Source organism: Mobula hypostoma, chromosome 16 (genome assembly GCF_963921235.1).
Source record: "Mobula hypostoma chromosome 16, sMobHyp1.1, whole genome shotgun sequence".
NCBI classification, from domain to species: domain Eukaryota; kingdom Metazoa; phylum Chordata; class Chondrichthyes; order Myliobatiformes; family Myliobatidae; genus Mobula; species Mobula hypostoma.
The window spans coordinates 47,090,198-47,106,609 of record NC_086112.1 but is presented as its reverse complement, the minus strand read 5'-3'; the positions used below and the strand labels follow the sequence as shown (position 1 = coordinate 47,106,609).

General features: G+C 44.5%; 1 protein-coding gene across 7 annotated transcripts in view; it reads left to right on the top strand.

The window, feature by feature from the left end:
- Positions 1-16,412, top strand: part of LOC134357380 (hippocampus abundant transcript-like protein 1) — a 153,251-nt gene that overhangs the window by 56,124 nt on the left and 80,715 nt on the right. Inside the window, exon 1 of one of the 7 annotated variants that reach the window (XM_063068886.1) lies at positions 10,860-10,906. The exons of the other annotated variants lie outside the window; for them this stretch is intronic. The gene's annotated coding sequence lies outside the window, so the exon portion shown is untranslated. Of the gene's footprint in view, positions 1-10,859; positions 10,907-16,412 lie in introns of those variants that run through there. 7 annotated transcript variants of the gene reach the window in all.

The window sequence follows — 16,412 nt, the reverse complement described above, 5'->3', positions numbered from 1 at the left end:
ATTGTCTAGGGGTAAATGACCAGTTTCAAAGTGACGCAAAGTTCAGTTCAATTGAATTCAGTTCAGTTCGCAGTAATCACTGCCCTGGGCGATGGACGGTGGGGGGAAGGAGAGAGAGAGCAAAACGAATGAATATTCAAATGGCTTCCACACAGACCTTCAATATTCTTCGCAGTCAGCTTTCGGGCGAGCCCTTTGTGATGTCTTCTGAGGTCACCGACCGGGACCCCTCCGTTTCCAGATACGATCGTTTCTCTGCGGTGAACCTGGCACCCAGGCAAGGGCGGACACACACCAGGTTCCCGCTGATCGTGCCTTTCCACCCTGTGCGTCTATGGCTTGGTCCCGCGACCAGCCCTCCAAAACTTCCCACCGACTTATGGGAGGCGCACCGCTTCCAGGGTCTCGTTACCTCGTGGTGTCGTGTGTCTTGCCTTAGTGAACCTGTCCCTTTTTTATCCCCCTGCTGGGGTATCGCCTGTCCATCACTTCAAACAGTTCAGGGTTCAAAGGGGGAGCCGATCTTGACAGCTCTCCTTCCGTTAAACTCTCCCGTCCCTTCATTAATATCTCCAAATGCTGCTCCATTGTTTTCCTTATCTCTCTTTCTCCTGAAGACAGGTGGCAGACCAACTGCTGATCCAACTGGTGCCAGCACAGGCCAGCTAACATCTTAATCTATGTGTATTCTCGTCACACTTCCCACCTTTAAAGGTTTTTACCGGGGTAAAAATTATAAACATGAATACATTATTTGATACACACAAATATACATCTTTATCAGCTATTTGGCTAATACAGCGAATTTGAAGTTGTCAACACCTTGACAGACAGTCAGCAATCACATTTTCCGTTCCTTTTATATGTGTAATTTTGATATCAAATTCCTGTAGCACCAGACTCCAACTTAGCAATCTTTTGTTTTTATCTTTCATAGTGGCCAAAAACACTAATGGGTTGTGGTCAGTGTAAATTACCAGTGGTTTCCGTGCCGGGCAAATATAAACTTCAAAATGTTGTAATGCTAGTATGATGGCCAGTAACTCCTTTTCCACAGTGGAATAATTTCTCTGATGGGTATTAAATTTCTTGGAAAAGTAAGCGACTGGGTGCTCAACCCCCTCTTTGTCGGTCTGCAACAGCACCGCCCCGGCAGCTTCGTCGCTAGCATCTGTTGCTAGGTAGAAGGGTTTTGAAAAATCAGGCGCATTTAGCACAGAATGGTGACACAGAATCGCCTTCAGACTCTCGAAGGCTTGTTGGCAAAGGTCGTTCCACACAAACTTCGTATTCTCTGGCAAAAGCTTAGTGAGAGGGAGGGAAATATCCTCAAAAGTTTTTGCAAAACTTCCTATAGTACCCCACCATCCCCAAGAACCTTCTCAGGGCTCTCTTGTCTGTCGGGGTGGGGACCTCCGAGATAGCCCGCACCTTAGCCTGCATCGGAGCCAGCTGCCCCTGTCCTACCACAAACCCCAGATAAGTGATCTTCGCATGGCCGAACTCACTTTTTGCGAGGTTCACTGTCAGGGTGGCTTCGGACAGCCGTTTAAATAGCTCCTCTACCGCCACAATGTGCTCCTCCCATGTGTCACTCCAGACCACCAAATCATCAATATATGCTTCTGTGTTCCTTAGTCTCTTTATTACTGAATTAATCATCCTCTGGAAGATCCCTGGGGCGTTTTTCATGCTAAAAGGTAGAACATTATACTCGTATAAACCGGAGGGGGTGGCAAATGCCGAGATGTCTCTAGCCCGATCGGTTAAAGGCACACACCAGTACCCTTTCAGCAAATCGATCTTGGTAATGTACGTAGCTCTCCCCACTTTATCGATGCAATCGTCTACCCTTGGGATGGGGTAAGCATCAGTTTTCGTGATAGCATTCACCTTTCTGTAATCTGTACAGAATCGGATGCTCCCATCGGCTTTCGGGACAACCACACAGGGGGAGGCCCATTCCGACTTGGATGGCCTAATAATATCTGTGGCTAGCATGTGTTCAATTTCTTTCTCCACTAGCTTGCCCTTCTCCAAGTTCATCCTATAGGGATGTTGTTTAATAGGCTGGCCTGAGGTGCAAACATCATGCACCGTCCCTTTGCATCGCCTCGGGGCATCGGGACATACATCTGCGTGCCGGTGAATTAGCTTTATCAATGGCCCGCTTTGTTCGGGGGTTAGGTGAGAGACCTTATCAGCAAACTTAGCCAGAACAATAGAGTTCTCCAATCGGGTCGGCACCATATTCATCTTCTCGAGATGGGTTTTCCCCATCTCATTCGACACCCCAGCCTCATTAATTTCCGTGATAACACCAACCGGGTTTTCTTTCTGATCGTGGTAGGCTTTTAACATGTTAATGTGTACCAACTGTGTGGGTTTGTGCCTGTCCGGCGTTTTGATAACATAATTCAAAGGGTCTATCTTTTTAATTACCTTGTACGGACCGTGGAATCTCACCTGGAGGGGGTTGGCTACCACTGGGAACAGAACTAAGACCCGATCGCCCACTTGGAACACTTTTTCGCGGGCACGCCTATCATACCATTTTTTCATTTTAGTCTGGGAGTGTCGCAGATTTTCTTTTGCAAGGTCACAGATCCTTTCAAGCCTCTCATGAAATTTTAAAACGTAATCAATCACATTAACCTGGACGGCCGGACTGGACCATTGCTCTTTTACTAAGGTCAGGGGTCCTCTGGGCCGATGACCATAGACGAGCTCGAATGGGCTGAACCCCAATGACTCTTGAACCGTGTCCCTCACGGCAAATAAGAAAAGGGGCAAAGCATCATCCCAGCTCCTAGCATTTTCTTGACAGTAAATTTTAATCATGGTCTTTAATGTGGCGTGGAATCGTTCCAACGCCCCTTGTGACTCAGGGTGGTACGCGGAGGCCAAAATCTGTTTTGCTCCCATCTCATCCAACATCCATCGGAAGGTGTGAGATGTGAAGACACTCCCCTGATCCGACTGGATTTCCCTGGGCAGCCCCACCGTAGTGAAAAATTTCACAAGCGCCTTTACCACGGCGGGCGCCTTCACGCTGGCTAGGGGCACCGCCTCCGGAAACCTGGTGGCGGTGCACATCATAGTCATCACATACTCTCGCCCACTCACAGTTCTGGGCAGGGGACTGACAAAATCCACAATTACTCGAGAAAAAGGTTCCCCGAAAGCGGGTATAGGTCGAAGGGGCGCCTTAGGCAGGACCTGATTTGGTTTTCCCACCACCTGACATAAATGACATCGCCTACAATATTCAACAATATCTTTCCTCATATTCGGCCAGTAAAACTCTTTCATATTTCTGTCGACTGTCTTCCTCACCCCAAAATGTCCACCAAGGGGTACTTTGTGGGCCAGGTTAAAAATCTCGCCCCTATAAATTTTTGGCACTACCACCTGATGTACAACTCCCCATTCCTCATCTGCGGGCATGGTACGTGGTCTCCATTTCCTTATTAGTACTCCCTCCTTTACATAATAGCCGACTGGCTCCCTTTTCAATTCTGCGTCAGAGAGAGCTGTCTCCGCCAAATCCATCAGCTCCTCATCTCGCTCTTGTGCCTGTATAAAGTCCTTCCTGGCTAATGCTAAGTCTGCCTCAGCCCCCTCACCTCCTCTTGTTCCACCACGCTCCTCCTTTTCACTTTCTACCCCCTCCTCGTACAAGGCTGGCAGAAACGTCTCAGCTAGCTGTATCTCAGCCCTTGCAGCCTTCCTCGACATCCGTCGAGTTACCGCGCAAACGGAATAAACCTGCGAGTCCATGGGCGGGGCCTCAATGCTGGCAGGCTGACTTGTCAATCTCACGGCTAGGAATACGATTCCCCCAGCGAGGTCATTACCGAGCAAGACTTCCATGCCTTTCATCGGTAATTCGGGCCTCACCCCGATCGTGACTAGTCCAGAGACCAAATTGCTTTGTAGGTATATCCGGTGCAAAGGCACGGCTTCCGTCCCTTTTCCAATGCCTTTGATCACACTGACCTCCCCAGTCTCGGTCTCTGAACTAAAATCTAAAACACTCCTCAAGATCAGTGACTGACAAGCTCCCGTGTCTCTCCAGATCCGTACTGGAACTGGGTTTAACCCCTCCTTCACCGACACCAATCCAGCCGAGATAAACCTCTTGCGCCCTTCCTGAACTTTATCCGACCTCCTCTCTCCTGAAGGTTGGTTTGCCGGCTCAATACAGCCAGTCAGAACCCCCGTTTTTCCTTTTCCCGTCTCCTTCTTTGGGGCAAAGTACCTGGACGCAAAGTGTCTGACTTTCCCACAATTATAACAGACGACCCCAGGAGACTTCCTACCAGACTGCTCCCGGTCTACCTTATCCTTCTCACGAATCCCCGGCTTACTTACTGACTTTTCTGGCAGACTCTCCCCGCCGTACTGACGACCCTTCTGGTAGCCTTTACTCGGGGCAAATATCATTTTATGCATCAACACGTACTCATCCGCCAACTTAGCAGTTGCGGCTAACATGGCTGCCTCTTTCTCATCTAGGTAGGGTCTCATACCCTCAGGGACACAACCTTTAAACTGCTCAATCAGGATCAGCTGTAGCAGTCTGTCATAATCCCCCTCTACCCCCTTCGAGGCGCACCAACGCTCATAATATGTCTGCATCTCACGGGCGAACTCTAAATACGTGCTTCCTCGCATTCCGGAACCTCTGCTGGTATGCCTCCGGGACCAACTCATAAATCCTGAGGATGGCCTCCTTCACCACCTCATACCTCTGGGCATCTTCCGCGGACAAAGCTGAGTAAGCTTGTTGGGCTTTCCCTTTCAGTACACTCTGAAGCAAAACAGCCCACTTATCCCTCGGCCAGTCCTGACTTGTAGCAACTTTTTCGAAATGGAGAAAGTACCGATCCACGTCGGTATCGTCAAATGGGGGAACCAGCCTAACCTCCTGGGTCGCCCGGAACCCTCCACCTTGGTTCGGCACGGGCCCCTGCTCTGCCCTTATCTTTAACTTCTCCAGCTCAAATTCCCTTTCCCTCTGCCTCTCTCTTTCTTCTCACTCCCATTGCCTCTCTTTCTCTTCTCGCTCCAACTGCCGTACCCGGAACTCGTGCTCCAGTCTCAGTTTTTCAAGCTGCACCTGTACCGCGTCTCCAGCAGGTTTTTCAATAGACACCACCTCCAGCTTCCCTTGGGGAAACACACCTTTAGATACATAGTGCTCTACGATAGCTCTGTGTATCTCCTCTCTCCTCATTGTCGACTTGCCCTTAGCAAGATTCAACCGTTTGGCCACAGCTACCAATTCCGCTTTCCTGGCATCCTCTAATGCCTCCAAGGTCGGCGCCTTTATAAATCCCTCAACCTCCATTTCTGCTGTTTGTCTTTTCTTTCTTTCGGGAATTTTAACCCAATCAATTTACTCCGTCCCAAATTTAGCGTTCAAAATCGCGGACGAGAACCCCACTTATGTTACGTACCCCATAACTGGGTTGCCAAACCAGCAGAAATGGATCACTCAGTTGGAGTCTGGATTACTAGAACTAAGAAAGTTTTATTAAAGAAACAAGCAACACAGTACTCTAATCAAATGGATAATAAATGCAACAGTTCAGCAATGATAAACACACATGTACACAGAATTAAGATAACAGGATCAATCAAGCTCTATCGTCGTCTAGGGGGTAAATGACCAGTTTCAAAGTGACGCAAAGTTCAGTTCAATTGAATTCAGTTCAGTTCGCAGTAATCACTGCCATGGGAGATGGTCGTTGGGGGGAAGGAAAGAGAGAGCAAAATGAATGAATATTCAAATGGCTTCCACACAGACCTTCGATATTCTTCGCAGTCAGCTTTCGGGCAAGCCCTTTGTGATGTCTTCTGAGGTCACCGACCGTGACCCCTCCGTTTCCAGATACAGTCGTTTCTCTGCGGTGAACCTGGCACCCAGGCAAGGGCGGACACACACCAGGTTCCTGTTGATCGTGCCTTTCCACCCTGTGCGTCTATGGCCTGGTCCCGCGACCAGCCCTCCAAAACTTCCCACCGACTTATGGGAGGCGCACCGCTCCCAGGGTCTCGTTACCTCGTGGTGTCGTGTGTCTTGCCTTAGTGAACCTGTCCTTTTTTTTATCCCCTTGCTGGGGTATCGCCTGTCCATCACTTCAAACAGTTCAGGGTTCAAAGGGGGAGCCGATCTTGACAGCTCTCCTTCCGTTAAACTCTCCCGTCCCTTCATTACTATCTCCAAATGCTGCTCCATTGTTTTCCTTATCTCTCTTTCTCCTGAAGACAGGTGGCAGACCAACTGCTGATCCCACTGGTGCCAGCACAGGCCAGCTAACATCTTAATCTATGTGTATTCTCGTCACACTAGCTACTTATTACTGTTACTCCAAGGCCTTTACTGTACTTTCTTCATTTAACCAATTCAAATTGAGACTGTTAGCACTTGTATTTTGGTTGCTTACATGTGACTTCTAGCTGTTCTTGGACGGATGGGGACACACACACACCACCACCCCCCCCCACCCACTTTATCTGTAGGTGGTGGCTTATCACACACATTTATTGAAGGTGGTGGTAAACATTTCCAGGAAGTTTGCAATATGGATTTCATACCGGTATGATTATGTTTTAGGGTCAACATTCCTACTTTAAGCTTCAAAAGTGAAAAAAGTTCACCCATTGCTGCTACTTAAACTGATGATAAGCCACCTACAGATAAAGTGCCAGTTGATTTCTCCTGTCTGTTAATGTGTCGTGTGGTTCCAGATTCCAGTATCTGCTGTCTCTTGTGTCTGTCAAGTTTTCCACAAATTTCAACATGCAAACATTTACCAGATTGTTAAAGCAAACCTCAGCACAAATTAACATAAAAGTTGCTGGTGAACGCAGCAGGCCAGGCAGCATCTCTAGGAAGAGGTACAGTCGATGTTTCGAGCCGAGACCCTTCGTCAGGACTAACTGAAAGAAGAGATAGTAAGAGATTTGAAAGTGGGAGGGGGAGGGAGAGATCCGAAATGATAGGAGGAGACAGGAGGGGGAGGGATGGAGCCAAGAGCTGGACAGTTGATTGGCAAAAGAGATATGAGAGGATCATGGGACAGGAGGCCCAGGGAGAAAGAAAAGGGGGAGGGGGGAAAACCCCAGAGGATGGGCAAGGGGTATAGACAGAGGGACAGAAGGAGAAAAAGGGGAGAGAGAAAAAGAATGTGTGTAAATAAATAAATAACGGATGGGGTATGGGGGGAGGTAGGGCATTAGCGGAAGTTTGAGAAGTCAATGTTCATGCCATCAGGTTGGAGGCTACCCAGACGGAATATAAGGTGTTGTTCCTCCGATCTGAGTGTGGCTTCATCTTGACAGTAGAGGAGGCGTGAAGAGACATATTAGAATGGGAATGGGACGTGGAATTAAAATGTGTGGCCACTGGGAGACCCTGCTTTCTCTGGCGGACAGAGCGTAGGTGTTCAGCGAAACGATCTCCCAGTCTGCGTCGGGTCTCGCCAATATATAGAAGGCCGCATTGGGAGCACTGGACGCAATATATCACCCCAGCCGACTCACAGGTGAAGTGTCTCCTCACCTGGAAGGACTATCTGGGGCTCTGAATGGTAGTGAGGGAGGAAGTATAAGGGCATGTGTAGCACTTGTTCCGCTTCCAAGGATAAGTGCCGGGAGGGAGATCGGTGGGGAGGGATGGGGGAGATGAATGGACAAGGGAGTCGCGTAGGGAGTGATCCCTGCGGAAAGTGGGGGGGGTGGAGGGAAAGACGTGCTTAGTGGTGGGATCCTGTTGGAGGTGGCGGAAGTTACGGAGAATCATATGTTGGACCCGGAGGCTGGTGGGGTGGTAGGTGAGGACAAGGGGAATCCTATTTCTAGTGGGGTGGCAGGAGGATGGAGTGAGAGCAGATGTGCGTGAAATGGGGGAGATGCATTTCAAGATTCAAGATTCAAAGATTCAAAAAACTTTACTGCCATTCTAACCATACATCAGCTCCGCAGGGCAGAATGAGACAGCGTTTCTCAGGGGCAGTGCAATCATAACATAACAAACACAACACTAAATAATAAACATAACAATAAATAGTAAAACACAACAGCCACATATCAGTTATAAGTGTCCAGTGCAAGTTAAAAGTGTCCAAAGCAGAGTCAGGTGGAGCAGCTATTTAGCAGTCTGACTGCCTGCGGGAGGAAGCTGTTTAGTAGCCTTGTGTTTTTAGTTTTGATGCTCCTGTAACGTTTGCCTGATGGCAGAAGAACAAACAGTTCATGGAGAGGGTGTGAGGGGTCTTTAATGATGTATCGTGTCTTCTGGAGGCATCGACTCTGAAAGAGGTCTTGGACAGAAGGTAGGGAGACCCCAATAACCTTCTCTGCTCCTCTAACCACCCTCTGCAAGGCTTTTTTATCGACAGCACTGCAGCTGGAGTACCAGGTTGAGAGCAGAGTTGATGGTGGAGGAGCGGAAACCCCTTTCTTTAAAAAAGGAGGACATCTCCTTCGTCCTGGAATGAAAAGCCTCATCCTGAGAGCAGATGCGGCGGAGGTGGAGGAATTGCAAGAAGGGGATGGCATTTTTGCAAGAGACAGGGTGAGAAGAGGAATAGTCCAGATAGCTGTGAGAGTCCATAGGCTTATAGTAGACATCAACCGTCTCGACTTCACCGCACCTTGTTCCCATTCCAACCTCACACCTTCTGAACACTCTGCTCTCCACTACCTCCGCACTAATCCTAACCTTACTATAAAACCTGCCGATAAGGGGGTTGCTGTTGTAGTCTGGCGTACTGACCTCTACCTTGCCGAGGCACAGCGACAACTTGCGGATACCTCCTCTTATTTACCCCTCGATCATGACCCCACTAAGGAGCACCAGGCCATTGTCTCCCACACCATCACTGACTTTATCCACTCAGGGGATCTCCCATCCACTGCTACCAACCTTATAGTTCCCACACCCCGCACTTCCCATTTCTGCCTCCTACCCAAGATCCACAAACCTGCCTGTCCAGGTAGACCCATTGTCTCAGCTTGCTCCTGCCCCACTGAACTCATTTCTGCATACCTTGACACTGTTTTATCCCCCCTTGTTCAATCCTCTCCTACCTATGTTCATGACGCTTCTCACGCTCTGAAACTTTTCGATGATTTTAAGTTCCCTGGCCCCCACTGCTTTATTTTCACCATGGATGTCCAGTCCCTATGTACTTCCATTCCCCATCAGGAAGTTTCTCAAAGGTCTCAAAGCTCTCCGCTTCTTTTTGGATTCCAGATCTAACCAGTTCCCCTCTACCACCACTCTGCTCTGTCTAGCAGAATTAGTCCTTACTCTTAATAATTTCTCCTTTGGCTCCTCCCACTTCCTCCAAACTAAAGGTGCAGCCATGGGCACCCGCATGGGTCCCAGCTATGCCTGCCTTTTTGTTGGCTTTGTGGAACAATCTATGTTCCAAACCTATTCTGGTATCTGTGCTTCCTGCACGCATGCTGAGCTTGTTGACTTCGTTAACTTTGCCTCCAACTTTCACCCTGCCCTCAAGTTTACTTGGTCCATTTCCGACACCTCCCTCCCCTTTCTAGATCTTTCTGTCTCTTTCTCTGGAGACAGCTTATCTACTACTTTTGCTAATGCCCCACCTCCCCCTCATACCCCATCCGTTATTTATTTATTTACACACATTCTTTTTCTCTCTCTCCTTTTTCTCCCTCTGTCCCTTTCACTATACCCCTTGCCCATCCTCTGGGCTTCCCCCCTCCCCCTTTCTTTCTCCCTATGCCTCCCGTCCCATGATCCTCTCATATCCCTTTTGTCAATCACCTGTCCAGCTCTTGGCTCCATCCCTCTCCCTCCTGTCTTCTCCTATCATTTTGGATCTCCCCCTCCCTCTCCCACTTTCAAATCTCTTACTAGCTCTTCTTTCAGTTAGTTCTGATGAAGGGTCTCACCTCGAAACATCCACTGTACCTCTTCCAAGAGATGCTGCCCGGCCTGCTGCATTCACCAGCAACTTTTATGTGTGTTGCTTGAAATTCCAGCGTCTGCAGATTTCCTCGTGCTTGCGTTCAGCACAAATTGGTGCCTTATTTTAAGAGTGTATTAGTGGCCATTTTCACTGGAAGAATGAGTAGAGACCACATCAACATGACAATTGCTGGAAGAAGGTGGGATTGGGGAAGTGTATAATTAAAGATAGGTAAAACAATGTACGTCATGCTCAGGTACTAAATCTGCCTTTTCATCCCAGTTGTGATGTACTAAAACAGTTGTTTAATAGGATGTTGTGCTGTGCTTGGAAAAAAGTGTATTAAAACATTGTTATTTTTTAGCTGCAAACCATACATGAATCTAACAAGTATAATACTATTTTTGATTAGTTTATAAGTGCAAAACATCTGGTTATCATTTTGTAAAATTTACCTGGAGCGCAGGAGATCTCCTCTGATTTCCTTTTTAATCCAATGAGCAGTCACTAGGGCCATTTCTTGTTCTTTGCTGCAAACGGTTTAGCTCAGATTTAGCCTCCTGTTTAAACTATGGAATATATAAACAATTTTCTGGTAATGATGGCATACTGCACAGGTTTTCCAGAGGCAACACAGCTGTTCTCTGTGTGCTATATAAATTCTTCTGCAAACCATTGTTTAAAATATCATATCAGTTATTCCAGACATAACTAATTATTCAGCCCTAATTAATGTAAATTAAAGGCGCTGTCTGGTTACATTTGCTATGCTAAACACACTGCCAATGAAACAGAAGTTCCGGGGTAGCTTGCAATTCCTTTGAAACCTGAGACAGAAGCAGGCTTGAACCAGACTTGACACAGTGCAAGTGCTGGCACTGAACACCCTATGTACAGTCCAGATGGCTCAACAAACCATGCAGCCAATCGACATTTAGCTGAATCTGGAAGTAAGTATTTAGAGAAAAATGATGGTAAAAAGTGAAATCAAATTCATGTATTTTATTCCATGGGTACAAACTGAGGACTCTGAATCTGTAGTAGAATGGTTGCCTGGTTATAATGCACTCTTCTCCACGTAACCACTATATTGAAAACTCCTGTAGAGCCAAAGAGAGAAGAAACGTCTTTACAAGTCAACAGAAAGCCTGATATTTAAATTATTGGTTGGTGGAAACAACCCATGAGATCCCGATATCCAGACAGTGTTGTCACAATTGTGGCTGAAAAAGCCTCCAGACCTACTCACCCACTACTCCCCTTCTCAAACTCCATTGTAGGAAGCAGGCTGTACTTGAAAGAAATTCTTACCAGTGGCCCCATCCTTGTTTCAATTTGAAAGCATGCTACCCAGTCCAACCTCATCACTACCCCAGGTTCACAAGGAATCAAAACAGAAATATATCAAATAAGAAACGAGAGGCCTTGTGAGTATATAGTATCCCAAATGAAGTTCTAAAGTCTGGCGCAGAGGAACTTTAAACTCAAATTTCTCACATCTAGGAAGAGGAATACCATCTAGAAGACCTCAAGGATATTGAGGCCATTTTCATGAAAGAAAAACAAATCTGACTGCAGTAATTACAGAGCAGTTTTCCCAATCTCTACACTCATGTCTGCTCCAGGAATGTCGACACATAGGCCAGACTTAACCACCTGCAGCTGTTGGCTGAAGAGTTGTTCCCTGAGTTATGATGTAGATTTCATTTGTACTGAAACACAATAGGCATGATTTTCACTGTACAAGAACTCCAGTGACACAGCAACATAAACCATTGTGCATGGCCTAAGTAATTTCACAAAAGCCTTTGACTCCATTAATCAAGACTTGGCGGCCCTCAGAAATTTGACTCCATCCTGTGTTTGATGGCATGCACACTGTGAACTTAACTAACTATCCCACTCAGACAAATTTCAGTGCAGACAGTTTCCATACAAGACAGTGCCCCAGTGCCTTTTTCAATTTTTCTCACTGCAGTACTGAACTTCACCTCCAAGAAACTTTCTCCCTGCCAATCCACAGGATAAATGGGAATTTGTTCAACCTTCACTCCAGAATCAAGGTCACTCCAATCTCAGTTATTGCAATTTAGCATTCAGGAATTAACTTCTGTATGTTTGGATCCTGACCTTCTGAGTCATCATCACCTTACTGAAACAAATGAGAAAAATGGGCCTTACACTAGACTATTTGCAAAAACAAAGAACTTCTAACCAGCTCCCACTGTGCAATGTCAGCCGCCCATAATGTAGATCGACAAGATCGTGAAAAACTTAAACTGCTTCCCATATCTGAGGACCACTCAGTGACAGCAGGTGTGAATGATGAAATTATGTTTGGTTCCAGTTTGTTGGGTCAGCCTTTGACCTTATGGAGAAAAGAGATCATGAAAATTGAGATATCAAAGCAAATTTCATGACCTCCTGGTCACTGCCCTGTGGATCACTCTGAGATTTGGACTACTGTATCTGCAACAGGCACTTCATCAAAGAGATACCTCTAATATTATCTCCGTAAATTCTTCCAGATCCACCAGAGGAATAAATGAAACAATGATGAGTTTGTTCTCTTCCACCTTGCATAGTTGAGAAGTTCTTATTCCAATGGACAGGCTATATTTACTGCAGGTCTGACACGTCGGTTCAAGTCCGCAATTAGGATTCAGTTTAAACAGTTGGATTATATTGTATCCTAACTGCAGGTTCTATCCAATTGAGCACTATTACTTATTCATGAAATTTACTTACACCAGGACACATGAGCTAAGTTTGCCTGTTGCTTCAGTCTTCAGATTCCTCCTTAATATCAGTTTTGAAAATGTTGCTAATTTCTGACTGCCCTGAAAACTTGGAAGGGAGTTTCTCTCAATCTAATTTACGTACCCTAAATTTAATGATGGAAACCTGAAATTGGTGCTTTGATCTGAATTCCATCATGGCACCAAGGGGTCAAAAATTGAAGGATATTCTCAAAATCTCCTTATCACCACCAGTCCATGGGAATCCTTGTTCCGTAAATGCTTAAGTTGCTAGCGAGTCACTGGGGATGGTACAGAGGACTTTGAGTCCCTTTGTTTGGAGGATGTACAAAGTCTGCATAAACCATGGAAGGGGATCATGATTTCACGAGCTACTCCATCCCCACCCATTGTATCCAGCACCTATTGTGACACATCTTGTGGAGTCTGCACATCTCACTTTGGGCTCCTCAGCTATGGCATCAAACTGGAATAGAAGCAAATCATCCCTGATCCCAAGAGATTGCCTAAGAAGAGTTTAATGAAGTATGGGGATAACTTGAGCTGAAGTTTGCCACCTAAGCATATCACTGAGATGTTTCATTACTGTGTATTTGATGGATCTAAACACAGATCAGTAATAATTACACCTAGTTTGCCTTGTTTAATAACTACAGCCTACTTATAAGTCTCAGTAACATTTTAAAAATAGATCCACCTTAATGAATGTCTGTTTGCTTATGATAGATTTTAAAGCAGGGACACCAGCATATTTTACCTATGCATCATGTGTAACTTTGAATTAAAATTAGTTGCATTTATATTTTTATACTCTCAACTCTGTAATTTTCCCTTGGATCTTACACCAAGGTGGAGCTGCTAAATATATATACTGTTTGATTAAAACCGAATCTAACTGAGTACCCGTTACTTATTGATAGGATTTGTTTATAGGTCACAGTCGCCGTGTTTGCCAAATGCAAACTGAAACGGCTACATCCTTCGGATTCACTGAACTTCAATTTTGAAAATACTATTTGTTGTCTCATATCCCATGTAGGAAGGCAGCTCTCTCTATAATAATGAATGGGGAAAAGATTACCTTATGACCAAACTGACTAACCCAGCATTGGACTTGCACTATTGTGTACTAACATCAAATGAAATCCTCCAGTTTTCTTTGGAACCAATATGCTGCTTGTGTTTTATGATTAAATGCTTTTTTGACCTGTTTTATGCTACCTGATAAAACTGAATGCCAACTGCAAGTTGAACAAATAAAGTCCTATTTTAGGGCCTTGGTATTATTAACCTGAGAGTCATTATAATTTAACAAAAGGATAGGTGCCACCTTATCCCTGTTGTAGGTTGGTAGTTGACATTTCAGTGCAGTGATCCAGGCTCAAAAGTACAACGTCTTAAACTAGCTAACAAAGGACTAGTAGAGTAAATCCCGTCAGATGAGTCTGAGAAGAGCTTTCTTGTCCGAATTTTATCCCTCCAGTAACAGCACAAAGATGGATTAATATCATCCATTATCCTTTCATTGGTTGTGTGAATTAATAGACTGCCATTTTTTCCACAGACAAAACCCCAGCAAGAACAGTCGCCTCGAAAATTAGTAATAAACAAGTGAATTTTTGAGTGTTGAAAGGGTATTTCATTACTGAAAGGGCAGTTCCTTAATTTAGTTAAATGCCAGCCTATGTATATTCAAGGAATTTCATTAAAAGATCTCCAAAGCCTTGTTATAAAATTTACTCCAGCCAATACTTTTCTCTTAATTTCAGATTTTATCTCCAGATGTAGTACATGAAAATAGCTCCAAAAACTATTTCACCCACAATTATATGCAAGTTCCCAATGAGATTATTTTGATCTATGTAATACCTTGTATGTTTCACCAATAATAGAAACGGTTTGCATTCCTCTAGCATCTAATGTACTTATTTCTCAAAAACCTAGTGATTGAAAAGTTTCTGTTAAAATTTAGATGTGTGCATAATTCCTCATACTGATCAAATACTATGCTGCTAACGTTTTTCATATCAGTTGACAAATGCAAGAAATGGTCAAGATATTTCTTCTAATAATTTTAATTGTATATTTTGACTACATTTTCTAAATCCCATTATACTGATGTATAGTCTATCGTTTATTTATTGTTTTGTTCTCTAATTTAAGGTATTATTCAAATATTATTAGCAATTTAGTTTTGTTTAGTCTGTTAAATAAAGTAGAAAACCTCCAGCTCATGCTCCTGACCAACAAGCAGTAATATCTCCATCCTTTCACTACATAGCTTGGAATTTGCCATCAAGAAGTATTATTAAAGTATATTCATTGCATGCATTGCAGTGGTTGAAGAAGTCTCATAAGTTTCATTTCAAATTAAACTGGGAATAGACAACAAATGTCTTCCTTTCCTGAAATGCCCAACATATAAAAATAATAAAAGACCTCGGATACTGGAACTCCGATAAACGATGACCTGACCTGCAACATAAACCTTTCTTTATTGCCTGACCTGCTAAATGTTGCAATTATTTTCTATTTTCTAGATCAGTATGTACAATTGGTGACTGATCATGGGAACATGTATAGAACTGCCATATTCTTGTAGTCTGAGTGTATCTGATTGAATGTTCCTCGCACAAAGATGAATCAGTCCCCTAATAGTTCACTTGTATTGCATACCATTGGCTTCAGAAAGAAAGCATATTTATTGGGGGTAAACACCAGGGCAGCCCTTTTTTCTCAAATATAAACTTTATGCATAATAAAACACTTAGCTGGAAGGCCTCAGACCTGAAAAGATACCATTGTTTTTCCTTTTACAGATGCTGCCTAACCTGCTGAGTTTTTCCAGCATTTTGTACTTTTATTTTAGACTTCCAATATGTGCTTTTAAAAAATTCTCAATAAATTGTTCTCCTTATTGTTCATCATTTTGCCTTTATTTTAAAAGCTGCACTATATGTCTGGATATTCACTCATTGACAATTTATTAGGTACATGAGTGGAACCCGGTGTGGTCTGCTGCTTCAAGGTTCGATGTGTTGTTCGTTCAAAGATGCTCTTCTATGCACCTCTGTTGTAACATATGGTTATTTGTGTTATTGTCACCTTCCTGTCAGCTTGAACCAGTCTAGCTATTATCCCCTGACCTCTCTCATTAACAAGGCATTTTCACCCACAGAACTACCACTCACTGGATTTTTTTTTTGTTTCTCACACCATTCTCTGTAAACACTGGAGACTGTTGTGCATAAAAATTCCAGGTCAGCAGTTTCTGAGATACTCAAACCACCCTGTTTGGCACCAACAACCATTCCACAGTCAACATCACTTAGATCACATTTCTTTCCCATTCTGATGTTTGGTGTGAACAACAACTGAACCTCTTGGCCGTGTCTGCATGCTTTTATGCATTGAGTTGCTGCCACATGATTGGCTGATTAGATACTTGTATTAAGGAGTAGGTATATGTAATAAAGTAGTCACTGAGTGTGTGTCCAAATACACTGTACATGGCATTTATGGCATTTGATGCTTAGGGATAGATTCAATTTGATTGTGAATAATTTTTGTGTAGTTGCAGGTACAATCCTCCCTGTAATTTTCAGACATCCCACCTCTCCCGGAACTTCCGGGAGTCTCCCGCATATTAATAGTGGCTCCCTGATGCCCGCAAATTATATACAATATCACGGAAATC